This window comes from Pinus tabuliformis, chromosome J, assembly GCF_031772625.1.
Source record: "Pinus tabuliformis cultivar Carrire ecotype Pingquan chromosome J, CPIR1, whole genome shotgun sequence".
In the NCBI taxonomy this organism is placed as follows: Eukaryota; Viridiplantae; Streptophyta; class Pinopsida; order Pinales; family Pinaceae; genus Pinus; species Pinus tabuliformis.
The window spans coordinates 1,013,152,873-1,013,164,661 of record NC_142295.1 but is presented as its reverse complement, the minus strand read 5'-3'; positions in this window follow the sequence as shown (position 1 = coordinate 1,013,164,661).

Sequence of the window (11,789 nt, the reverse complement as noted above, 5' to 3'; positions counted from 1 at the left end):
TATCTACACTTAATCATCTAACATGTTTATTATGCATATTTTTCGAACTACTTGGTATGTATATGCTTCTCTGGTTTGTGTTGTAGGTATGAACACTTTGAAAGAAGGAAAGGTTTTGGACCCTACGAGATTGACATCAAACATAAGACCTCTGGGTATTCTTCACAAACCCAACTTTAGTAGTTTTCATTGTTTGGTTTCTTGAATGAGTGCTTCTTGTTGATAGTCTTCCTTCAATTTGTTGATGTTGTCAACCCTTACCTAAGGGAGGTTTCTCCCAAAAACAAGAAGGCATTCAAGGTGGTAAGAAAATTTGAAAGAAAAATTATGGCAACAAGGAAGTCTACCTCTCATAACTATAAAGATGAAAATGTTGCTGCTAATAGCCTCCAACAACCTACAAGGTTGAAACCACCTCGAGGAAAAATGAGTAAAATGGATTTGTTACAGTTATGATAGAAAATAAAATAAGGGTCATAAGTGTGTCGAGAATAAATTATTTTACATAGATTTTGAAAAGGAGGAAGAGAAGGAACAAGAAACACCAATAGAAGAGTATTATTGAGCATTAGAAAAGGTATGTAATTGCCACTTATTTCGTTATCTTTTCCTTTAATTCATAACTTCTTTACATTATGAAATGGGCATATGATGAAGGATTATGATAAAGTTTAAGAGATTTGTGAGTAACGTAAAATGACTAATTATTACCTTTTTCTATGTAGAAAATGAAGAAAATGGAAGATCGCCATTTCAAAGGAAAAGACAAGGCAAAACCAACTATTTTCCCTTTGACAGGGGACCACATCCAGACAAGGAAATCTAGATCAGAGCACATGAGCAAAAAAAAGGGAGAAGAAATGCCATATCAATAGAAGAGGACGAAGAGATAATTGAAGGATCACGATAATGCGAATCCCTCAAGATCCTTTGATCCTGAGCGATCGCTACCTTAAGAATATCTGTATCTTTGGTCTTTCTGCCTGGCTGCTATAAAAAGGGACAGCGCTGCTAGCCCAAGCGGCAAAATTATTGTTGTTTTATAGAACTTGCTATTGCATATTGAACTTTGATAATTGACTCACTTTAAAGAGTGATTAATGTAACTCTGTTTTCATGATTAATATATAAAATTTTTTGCTATTCCGTCTTTGATTCTAGAGTAACCGCAGCAGTGTATCCCTGGAGGCTAAGGGCCCATCCCTAGTGGATCACTTGCTTCCTATACCATTATTTTCCAATTCCAAGTCGTGTGTGGTTTGATTTATTTTTCTCGCTTCATTCAGTAATCTATTATTCCTTATCATTTCGTTTACTGGATCTGTTATATTTAATTTGTATTTGAATAGTAAGGTTATCCTCTGCAACTAGAATGTTATGTTGTTCATTCTGAAACCATATTGCATTATTCTTCCCTTACAGATTGACATTACTGTGTAACATTGTTGTTCCTTTACAAATCAAAAATATTGTTTGTTTACAGAGTAATAGTGTTGTGCATTTATAGATCGGTATTGTTATTTATTTAGCTATGGTGTATCTCTAATTGTGATTGTTGATTACCATTCCATTGCAATTATAATCGTTGTTTCTTCATAATCGTGGTTAATATTTATTATGCTAAACTTATATTATTGATTCCATCATTATATATCCACTGTGTGTTATTGCACTTGATTCAATGCTATTCAGTATTCCGTAAGACTTACTTTGGTTTGTTGTTCAATTCAATTACTAGTTAAAGGTTGCTGCTTAATTTGTTCTTGTAAGTTAAAGCTTTGTTGTTTGATATTTTTCATTAGATTAGTTGTTGTTGTTCCCTTTTATTTTAATTGAATTATCATTTCAAGTAATTGATTTGGTGTGAACAAAATGATCTGCAACTGTAGTGAACATTGACTATTGCTGTCTAGTTCCTAGATTAAAGATCTTCTCTTTGATTGCTTTTCATTTACATCAGTTTACAAAGGGAAGATTTATCATTACTGCACCCTTAACTGATGAATGTTGTAGTTTCCTAAATGAATGATTTAGTTACAAAGCATTTCTTCCTACCATTACATTTAGAGTTTTTTTCCAGCATTTGTTTACTTTTGTAAAAAGCACTATACTACTAGCATTACTCTTGACAAGTGACCGCCTCAGACTGAGTACACTCTTGAGATAAAAAATCGTACCTGGATTGATAATTAATGTACAGTAAATAGAGGTTAAAAAGACCCTTTTTACTACTCAACATTTTGGCACCATTACTGGGGAAGAGTGTAGCCATTTGTTTCTTTTGAGAGTAGTGTAAGTACCTGCTAGGAGAGAATTGGGTTTTAAAAATGGAAGGTAAGAACCTGCGTATGGAGCAGTAACAACCCTGCTCCCCTACCCGCTTTCCTATAGACTTGTTGTTTTTTTGGGTAGAAACTAGCATTTGATTTGTGTGCATGACTAAGCAGAAAAAACCTGAAAAGAATCCTAAACCACTACCCAAGCTTGATAAAGCTAAGGGGCCGATGACCCTTGACTGATTGACCTTTATAGATGAAATCCTTAAAAGGGCAGAATCTTAGGCTTCATTAGGACGTAGAAAAGTTGCTTCGAGACAACCTACTAGTTCCCTTCAGGCCATAGGATCACCATATGTAGCCTTTGCTGAGGTGCACAGTCAAACTGAGGAGCAAGCTTTTCAAGAAATTGAGAATTCTAGCGCAAAATCATTACAAGAAGGTAACCTTAGTAATATCCACGAAGGGAGAGGAGAAACAGGGGAAACTAAAGAACCAAAATCTCCTTTTGGAATAATTCAACCATTAAGCAGCCCAAATAAGGGAAGTGCTGCAAAAATCATCTAAAACAAAGAACCTCAAGAGCTAAAATCCCCCCAAACATTAATTCAGCAAGGAACTCTCATCATCCCAGAAAAAGAAAGTGTTGTTAAGGCCATTCCTACTCCTTCTAGCCAGCCTAGGAATACCCTCCTAGAAATCCCAGAAGGTTATTGCCACATATTTGACTAAATGGCCCACAACCACTAAACTCCCCAAACCTCTACACTGCAATATCCCATTCTAGATATTGTAGTTAATGCACCTATGAAGACCATTCCTCTCCATCACATCCATACATTTCATGGCCTAACATCAGAAGACCCAGGTGCATTTTTGTTTGAATTTGATGTGCTATGTAGGGGATATGACTATACCACTGACCCTCAAAATCTAAAAATATTTCCCTCTACATTAAAAGGAGCTTCTTTACGATGGTTTATGGGGTTGGGTGGAGGTGTTATAAATGACTGGGATCAGATGAAAGGTGCTTTCCTGAAGACAGGATTATTGTAGGTCCAGAGGGTTAAAGGATGAAATATTTCAGATGGTAGCTTGACCTAATGAGACACTAGAAGAATATGTTGAACGTTTTCAGTATAATCTTCAAAGATTTCCTTATGCATCATTACCCTTACCTGATAATGTGTTAAAAACAACATTAATTAAAGGCATGAAGGAACAATGGATTGAAACACTAAATATTATGGGAAAAGGAGATATCTATCAACAAGATTTTTCTAACATCATTTATTTATGTATCAGGAGCTCACAAGGCAACACAAGGCTAAAACCAACATAACATGACAGGTTTACAAGGGATAACAAGATCTTTGGAGAATGAGTAACTCGCGCAGAAATTGGAAATTTACTAGAAAATTTCAAAACTGATATATTGGGGACTCTAACAACACATCTTGATATTATGCAAGAGAAACATAAACAAGCAGAAGAAGAGCAAAATCTGGTAATATTTCGCCCCAGATGTAGAAAGAAACACATCCACAAAGAGTGCCCACTAGACGCAGTTCAAGTCTGCGCTATTTGTATAAAAGACCACTCTGCAGAGCGCTGCCCCTCACTACCTGGTTTGAAAGCATTATACAAAGAAGTGGAAGAAGAACTAGAATCGGTGTACCTACTTAATTAGCAACGTCAATCGCAGCCACGACAGTCAGGTATGTTCCCCGATCCATCTTCTTTCTAGCCTCCGCAATATGATGCTCAACAATATAATACAATGTGGCAAAATCAACCTCCCTTCTCAAATTGGTCACAACAACCATTTCCTTCATCATCTCCATGGCCAAAAAAAACAAGCCAATCTAATTGGCATATTTTTCCCTACGCTCCACCATACTGGAAAAACAATGCATATCCAACACAATGGTCCCCTCCCACTTCGCAGAGTCAAGCCTGGCAGACAAACTGGAAAAGATTGATGAATTAGCCAGTAGAAACCATTCCACTCCCTCAACCTACACTTCCAACACTACAACAAAACCCTCAGCCCAACCCAACCCGAACTGAAATAATAGACCGGTTCAATCTGTTCAAATAATCGAAACACCAGAAATAGAAATCGATCTAAGGGAGTGCAATGACGTTCAATTAAGGTCTCAGCGTATTGTAGAAACTGAGGGAGACAAACAAGCCCAAGTTGAAAATCAGTTACCTGCAAAACAACTATTACAATAAGAAGATGTGGTCAGACAACAGACTCATGACCAAGCAACCACATCTTCTCCCCCATTCCCAGAACGATTAATCATACCACACCCTATAGAACATCCTGACTTTGATATTCTGGGAGAACTGAAGAATTTGTACATAAAAATCCCACTCCTCCAAGTTATCTAAGATATCCCAATATATGCAAAAACCATTAAAGAACTCTGTATAAAAAAAAACCGAGGAGAATAAAAAATAACCCAACAGTCCAAGTAGTTCGCACCCTATCTGATCTATTATCAGGAAGAGAAGCACCTGTCAAATATGAAGACCCAAGAAATCCAATAGTGATAGTACAAATCAATGGACAAACCTTTTCAAATGCCTTAGTTGATTTAGGGGCTGTAATTAATATTTTAACAACAACCACTTGTCAAAAACTGGGCATTACATCAGTAAAACCAACCTCCACCTTATTAGAACTGACTGACCAAACAGTGGTTAGGCTAGAAGGTACACTACATGATGTCATGGTATCTGTTGTTCTTGGGAATATCTTGTCGATTTTCTAATAATAAACCCCAAAAACCGACTTGATGGACACCCATTGATTTTAGGCAGACCTTGGCTTGTGACCGTTGATGCTTACAATGGCTGCCGACAAGGCAGTATGACAATAACTAGAGGAAGTAACATCAAGAATCTAGCCCTATACCCTCTATCCCAACCAAGTGTAACAATAATGAAAAATAACAAGCATCCTGTATCATACCTCACCGAAAACATTAGATCCCCATTAACCATAGAAGATGCCCTGAATTTTAAAGATCAAACAGAGGATGATGTTATTAACAACTTCATTAACCAAGATGAATCCAGATCCTGTGTACAATGTCACATCATAGAGTCAACATTTGACAGTGAATTAGAAGAAGATCCTCTCAAAGACACTCATGATAGAACAATAACCACTCCCTCTGTTTCAAATAGAAAAACTATAGAGATTGAGCCAAGAAAAACCTTGAACATCAATAATAACATGACTCCTAAATAAGAAGAGAAGCTGGTCTAACTACTAGGAAAATACAAGGAAGCTTTTGTATGGGGTTATCCGGACATGAAAGGAATCGATCCCCAGCTATGTACACACCAAATTTATACAGAAAAGGATGTGAGACCTGTTTGCCAACCCCAATGGAGACTCAACCCTCACCTAAAAGACATTGTGAAAGCTAAATTACAAAAACTTTTGGATGTAAACTTTGTTTATTCGATCTCGATAGCAAGTGGGTCTCTCCACTAGTTGTGGTGCCAAAGAAGAATGGAAAGTGGAGGATTTGTGTGGATTATAGAGAATTAAACAAAGCCACCCAAAAAGACCACTTTCCCCTTCCATTCATTGATCAGGTATTAGACACAATAGCAGGAAAGCAATTATTTTCTTTCTTGGATTTCTTCAGTGGATACAATCAGATTCAGATTTCCCATGAAGTCTAGGACAAAACCACTTTTACCTATCCTTCGGGAACATTTGCCTACAGAGTCCTACCCTTTGGCCTATGCAATGCCCTTGTCACATTTCAAAGGGCCATCCTCAACATCTTTTCAGCTTTAATAATTGAAGGGATTGAAGTATACATGGATGATTTCACATCATACGGAGATGATTTCGACCCAACACTAGACACATTGGAAAACACGCTGCAACGATGTATCGCCACTAGGCTTTGATTGAGCCATGAAAAGTGTTATATGATGATGACTGAAGGACTCATCCTAGGTCATTATATCTCGGCAACTGGAATACAGGTAGTTTCGAACAAAATTCAAATAATTTTGTTAATGCCTACTCCTACCACACATGCAAACGTACGCAATTTTCTTGGATTTTCTGGTTATTATAGGAGATTTATAGAAAAATTTTCTCAAATATTTGCACCTCTATATGAACTGACAGGAAATATTGATTTTGTTTGGACAGATAAATGCAACCATGCTTTTAAGGATCTGAGAAAGCTTGTTTCGACGACCCTAGTGCTCAGAGGCCCAAACTGGGACTTGCAATTTCAAATTTCATCAGACGCTTCAGACACAGCTATTGGATCAGTCCTTGGGCAGGAAGAAGACAAAAAACCATATGCAATCTATTATATCAGCAAGAATTTGTCTCCTACCAAGTTAAATTATACTGTTACTGAAAAAGAATTCTTAGCTATAATACATGTTGTAAATAAATTTAGGCATTATATCACTGGATATCCTATTGTTTTATATACAGATCACTCTACCATAAAATATTTAGCAAATAAACATATTACAAACAGTATAGTAACAAGATGGTTTATTTTATTGCAGGAATTCGACATCACAATAAAAGATCGACCTGGGAAAGAAAATCCTGTAGTTGATTTTCTCTCATGAATGTTGAAACTAGTGGACGCAGCAACAATTGAAGATCAATTTCCAGATGAACATTTATTTGTTGTTGTTGTCAAGACACCCTGGTATGCTGATGTTGAAAATTATTTAGTAGTAGGTAAATTACGAAATCATCTGACCCCTAATGATCGAAAACAAGTTGTGCAACGTACTACCTGATTTTCTTAGATTGGGGGGTACCTATTTCATACAGGGGCATATATGAACATCAGAAGATGTGTCCGTGAAGATGAAATATTTGACATCTTAAAATCCTGTCATGATGGACCATGTGGTGGACATTGCACAGATCGGAGAATAAGTCACAAAGTTCTGCAAACAGGATATTACTGGCCCACAATCTTCAAAGATGGGAAAAATTTTGTTCAAGCCTTTGACAGTTGCCAAAGAGTAGGACGCCCTAGGCAGTCTGACGAAATGCCTTTGAACCCACAACTAGTCATCTAATCATTTGAGCATTGGGCGCTTGATTTTGTTGGTCCGATCAACCCATCATCAAACCAGAAAACATATATTTCGGTAGCAACTGAGTATGTGACCAAATGGGTTGAAGCAAAGGAACTTTCAAGAGCTACAGAGGACTCTGTCATTCATTTCTCGTTCCAAATATTTGTGTGATATGGCCTCCCAAGAGACATAATCATGAACAGAGGACCACAGTTTGCAGGTAATAAAATCACTGCAACATTAAAAAACTATCATATTCAACACAAGATTACCACTCTGTATCACCCACAGGAAAATGGCCAAGTAGAGAGCACAAATAAAGTAATAGAGGCAATATTAACAAAAACTATTGTGTCACACAGACACAATTGGGCTACAATATTGTCGGAAGCCTTGTGGGCATACCGAACAACATGGAGAAACACCACCAGTTATTCACCATATCAGCTAGTATTTGGAAAGGAACCCACTCATCTTTCCAATAGAATTGGAAATACAAACGTTGAGAACAACACAGGGGGTCGGTCTAGATTTAAATGAGGCCTAGACCAATAGACTACGGCAAATCAATGAGCTAGATGAAATCAAGCTCTCGACACTTCAACACACCACATTAATCCAACAACAGAGAGAAAAATGGCACGATGCCCTCATCAAAAAGACAGTCTTCCACAAACGAGATTGGGCACTCCTATATGATTTCAGGTTTCAGGATTTCCTAGTGTTACACAAAATATTGTCACCATGACTATTTGCAGTCAGTGTGGATCTATCATCACTCATACTGTCCTCCTTTGCAAGTCTCAAACCTTAGCTCTTCATGTCAAGCTTTAAAAATGAGAAAAATTCCTTGAAAATCAATAAAGCTCTGGTTCCGCACTTTCTCTTACCATTACCTGCGGTCCCGCACCCCTTGGTCATGTTACCTGTGGACCTGCCCACTTTGTCTCTAGGTGGTTCATGCATCCCATAACTAAAGGAGCTAATCCCTTGATGAGAGGAGCGTATCCCTTTGAAGGAGGGCTTTATCCCTTTGAAGGTGGACCTAGTAACTTCCCTCTATTGCACTATAAATTAAGGCATTGGGCTGGTTGCTAGGGAGGTTGAAAGATGAACATTTTGTAGGGTAAATGTTGTTGGAATTGAGACTTCCTAGTTAAGCTTTAGAGGAGAGATTACATACCTTTTGGCTTCTTTGGGAAGAGAGTGAAACTTGTCAAAGTAGAGGAGATTCTTGCTGACCCTGGGAGGAGCTTGTACAGCATCAAGGCACCAAGGTTGTAAAGTTCTTCTTTGGTTAAAGTTAATACAACCAGATTCATTTTTATCAATAAATTGTCTTATATGGTTTGTTTCATGAATTCCTTGATCATCATGATAAATATGCTTTATTATATTGGCTTTTCAGGTGCTACTTAATGTGTGTGCTTGTTTGTGTTTGCAGATTCTTTACAAGGGAGCTCATTTGGATCAACGGAGCGTGGCTTCCACAAACTAGCACTGGACCCAAGGTAGGACTAAAACACATGTTTGCCTTTATTTATAAATTGCATATTTAGAGAAAGATAGAATTTGTTTGGTTTTCTTGTCGCTAGATATCATTAGGTACTAGGGAGGTCGGTCTTGTCTGCAAGAACGACTTATCTGGCCGACACCCGGGAAAACTTCAAACTCATTGGCTGGGACCGTATGAAACCCAGAAAGTGCATGATAATGGTACCATTAATTTAACTACCATTAATGGATCTGGACATACCTTTAAAGAAAATGGCCACCTAGTTCCACTGTATTTGAAACCGCTTACTCAGGAATCCTTCTACCAGCAACTCTGAGAAGACTCTGACATGCAGATTCTGGCTCAGGAAGAGAATTCTTCCTTGCCTTTGGTTCACTAAGTAATTTTATTTATTTTAATTTTGTACATAACTTTTTCTACTTTGTTTGTGTAAATTACTGCATTTCTGCAATTATTTTTACATTTTGTTGTTCCTTTTTGAAGGAACAACACTTTTGTCATTTCGTTGTTCCTTTTTAAAAGAACAACACTTTTGAATTTTGTTGTCTCTTTTCGAAGGAACAATTTTTTTTCCATTTTCGTTGTTCCTTTTCAAAGGATCGGTATTTTTGCATTTTGATGTTCCTTTATGAAGGAACAACATTTTCGCCATTTTTCTGTTCCTTTTCGAAGGAACAACACTTTTACATTTTGTTGTTCCTTTCCGAAGGAACAACACTTTATTTTTTCTATTGTTCCTTTCCGAAGGAACAACAATTTTGTTTTGTGTTGTTCCTTTTCGAAGGAACAACACTTTCGCTTTTCTGCTATTCCTTTCTGAAGGAACACCACTTTCATTTTTTGTTGTTCCTTTTTGAAGGATCAACACTTTCGTTTTTATGTTGTTCCTTTCCAAAGGAATAACACTTTCATTTTTGTTGTTTCTTTCTGAAGGAACAACATTTCTGCATCTTTTGTTCGCACTTGCTTAATTTGTTGTTCCTCTCAAGGAACAACAGTTTCGAGCATTTTTTTTTTCCTTTTTGCTTGCGATTTTTTTGTGCAAATATTCTTTTGCTATCCCTCTAAAGAAATAGCAATTGTTCCATTTAAAGAACAACACTTTTGAGTGCATTTTTCTTCTTTTTTGCATGTATGTGTGTTTCACCATTTATAGGATTTTTTTTTAGTGATGGTCATTTAAGGCACAACTATACATGTATGCAAGAATAAAAAAACTAAAGGATATTGAAATCAGCAAATCAAATAAAAATCATTATCTTTAAAAGAAATTTCTTTGAATTGATAAGAGAAAAGAGGGAAGGACACAACTATTTATATTACTTTGCTTTCTTTATTTTCGCTGATACCAATGTGATTGATTATTTTTATCATGAGGGTTCTTTCTAAATCCCCATAATTCTCTTTGATCATTATTATTGAATAAGAATAAAGGCATATTTTTCTCTATTGAGATGTTCAAACTTCTTCCACCATCCCTACTCTTAAGGAGTGTTGAGCCACCCTCTATATATAAATAGGAAAAGTGCTAGATAAAAGAAAATATGAAAAATAAAAGATGTATATCTATATGATTACTAATATGATTTTTCAGATGAAGGATATGGGGTCTCATCAAGAGCCAACCTACCATGATAATAAGGAAGAAAGTGAAGTGGCATTCCCACCATGGACACCACACCAGGGATATGATCCAAGAGGCACATCAGAATAATAAAAATTCCTTGTAATAGAGGTCTCATCATAAGCCGACCTACCCACCTTTCACTCCTTCTTGGTGAATGGCATTGTGATTCATCTGGTTACCAAGCCAGCACAATGGCCTCCATTCTAACATTGCACAACACTTTTCTAGGCATACTCAAAGGATTATGGTTCCAAGGGTTAAATAAGCAACTTTGTCAAGGTTATGGACACCTGTGGGAAACAGAGCTCTGTTGATGGTATTGAAGTCATATTTCTTATACACCAATAGTCATTATAAAAACCTTCTTCTTATATCTTTATAGTGATTTCAAATGCGATTATGTTGTATAACCATTTCGAAACTTTGATACATGAAAATTATTTATAAATCAATCATGATGGTTAAAGTCGATAATGACTGCATAAGAACTTTAATTCACATCAGCTGTCCTATCCTCCATTTTTTGCATCATATCATGAAATTTCCATATTTATTAGCAATTTTATCATACACCTCGATTTCGGTAATCCGCTCATTTTTGTAAACATGTCATATCTCTATATGTTGTTCCTTTATTCCGTTGTACGATTGCAGTTCAGTGTGCTGCTCCTTTATTTGATGGCGGAGGACGACTTATCACATTACAGGGGGGCGTGGGTAATATCCATAATTCGCTGGCATACGTGTCAACCCATTATTTGAAGGTATTATGACTTCACCAAAACTTGGGAATAGCAAGTCTAACGGTATTTTTTTTCCCAATATGCATGGCTTGCTGTTCCAACACCATTTCCATGTTTTTCTTTGCAAAAATTAGCAGTAAGCTAAAAATTTGAACATCTTGATGTTCCATCATCTTCTCTGTGTTTTCTTAATAGTGAGCTAAAAATTTGAACAGCCTGTTGTTCCATCATTGTCTCTATGTTTTTACAGTGTGCTAAGCGTGAAAAAGATGGTAGGAAGATCAATTCGCAGTGAGCCACAGGTGTTAATGGTATCTGACCCCACATGATAAATCTTAGCAAGGGCAGGATGGATTGCTTAGCTTAACCGTCTGCAGCAATCTAATGAGACGGTGGCAATCGAGTTTTTGCAGAATTTGCAGGAAAATCAGTGCATGGTGAGAGGGAGACAGATAACAATCACAGATGACATAATTGCTAAAGTTTTGGGACTGCCAGCCGCTAGACCTGTATGGACTCTGAGAAAGGTG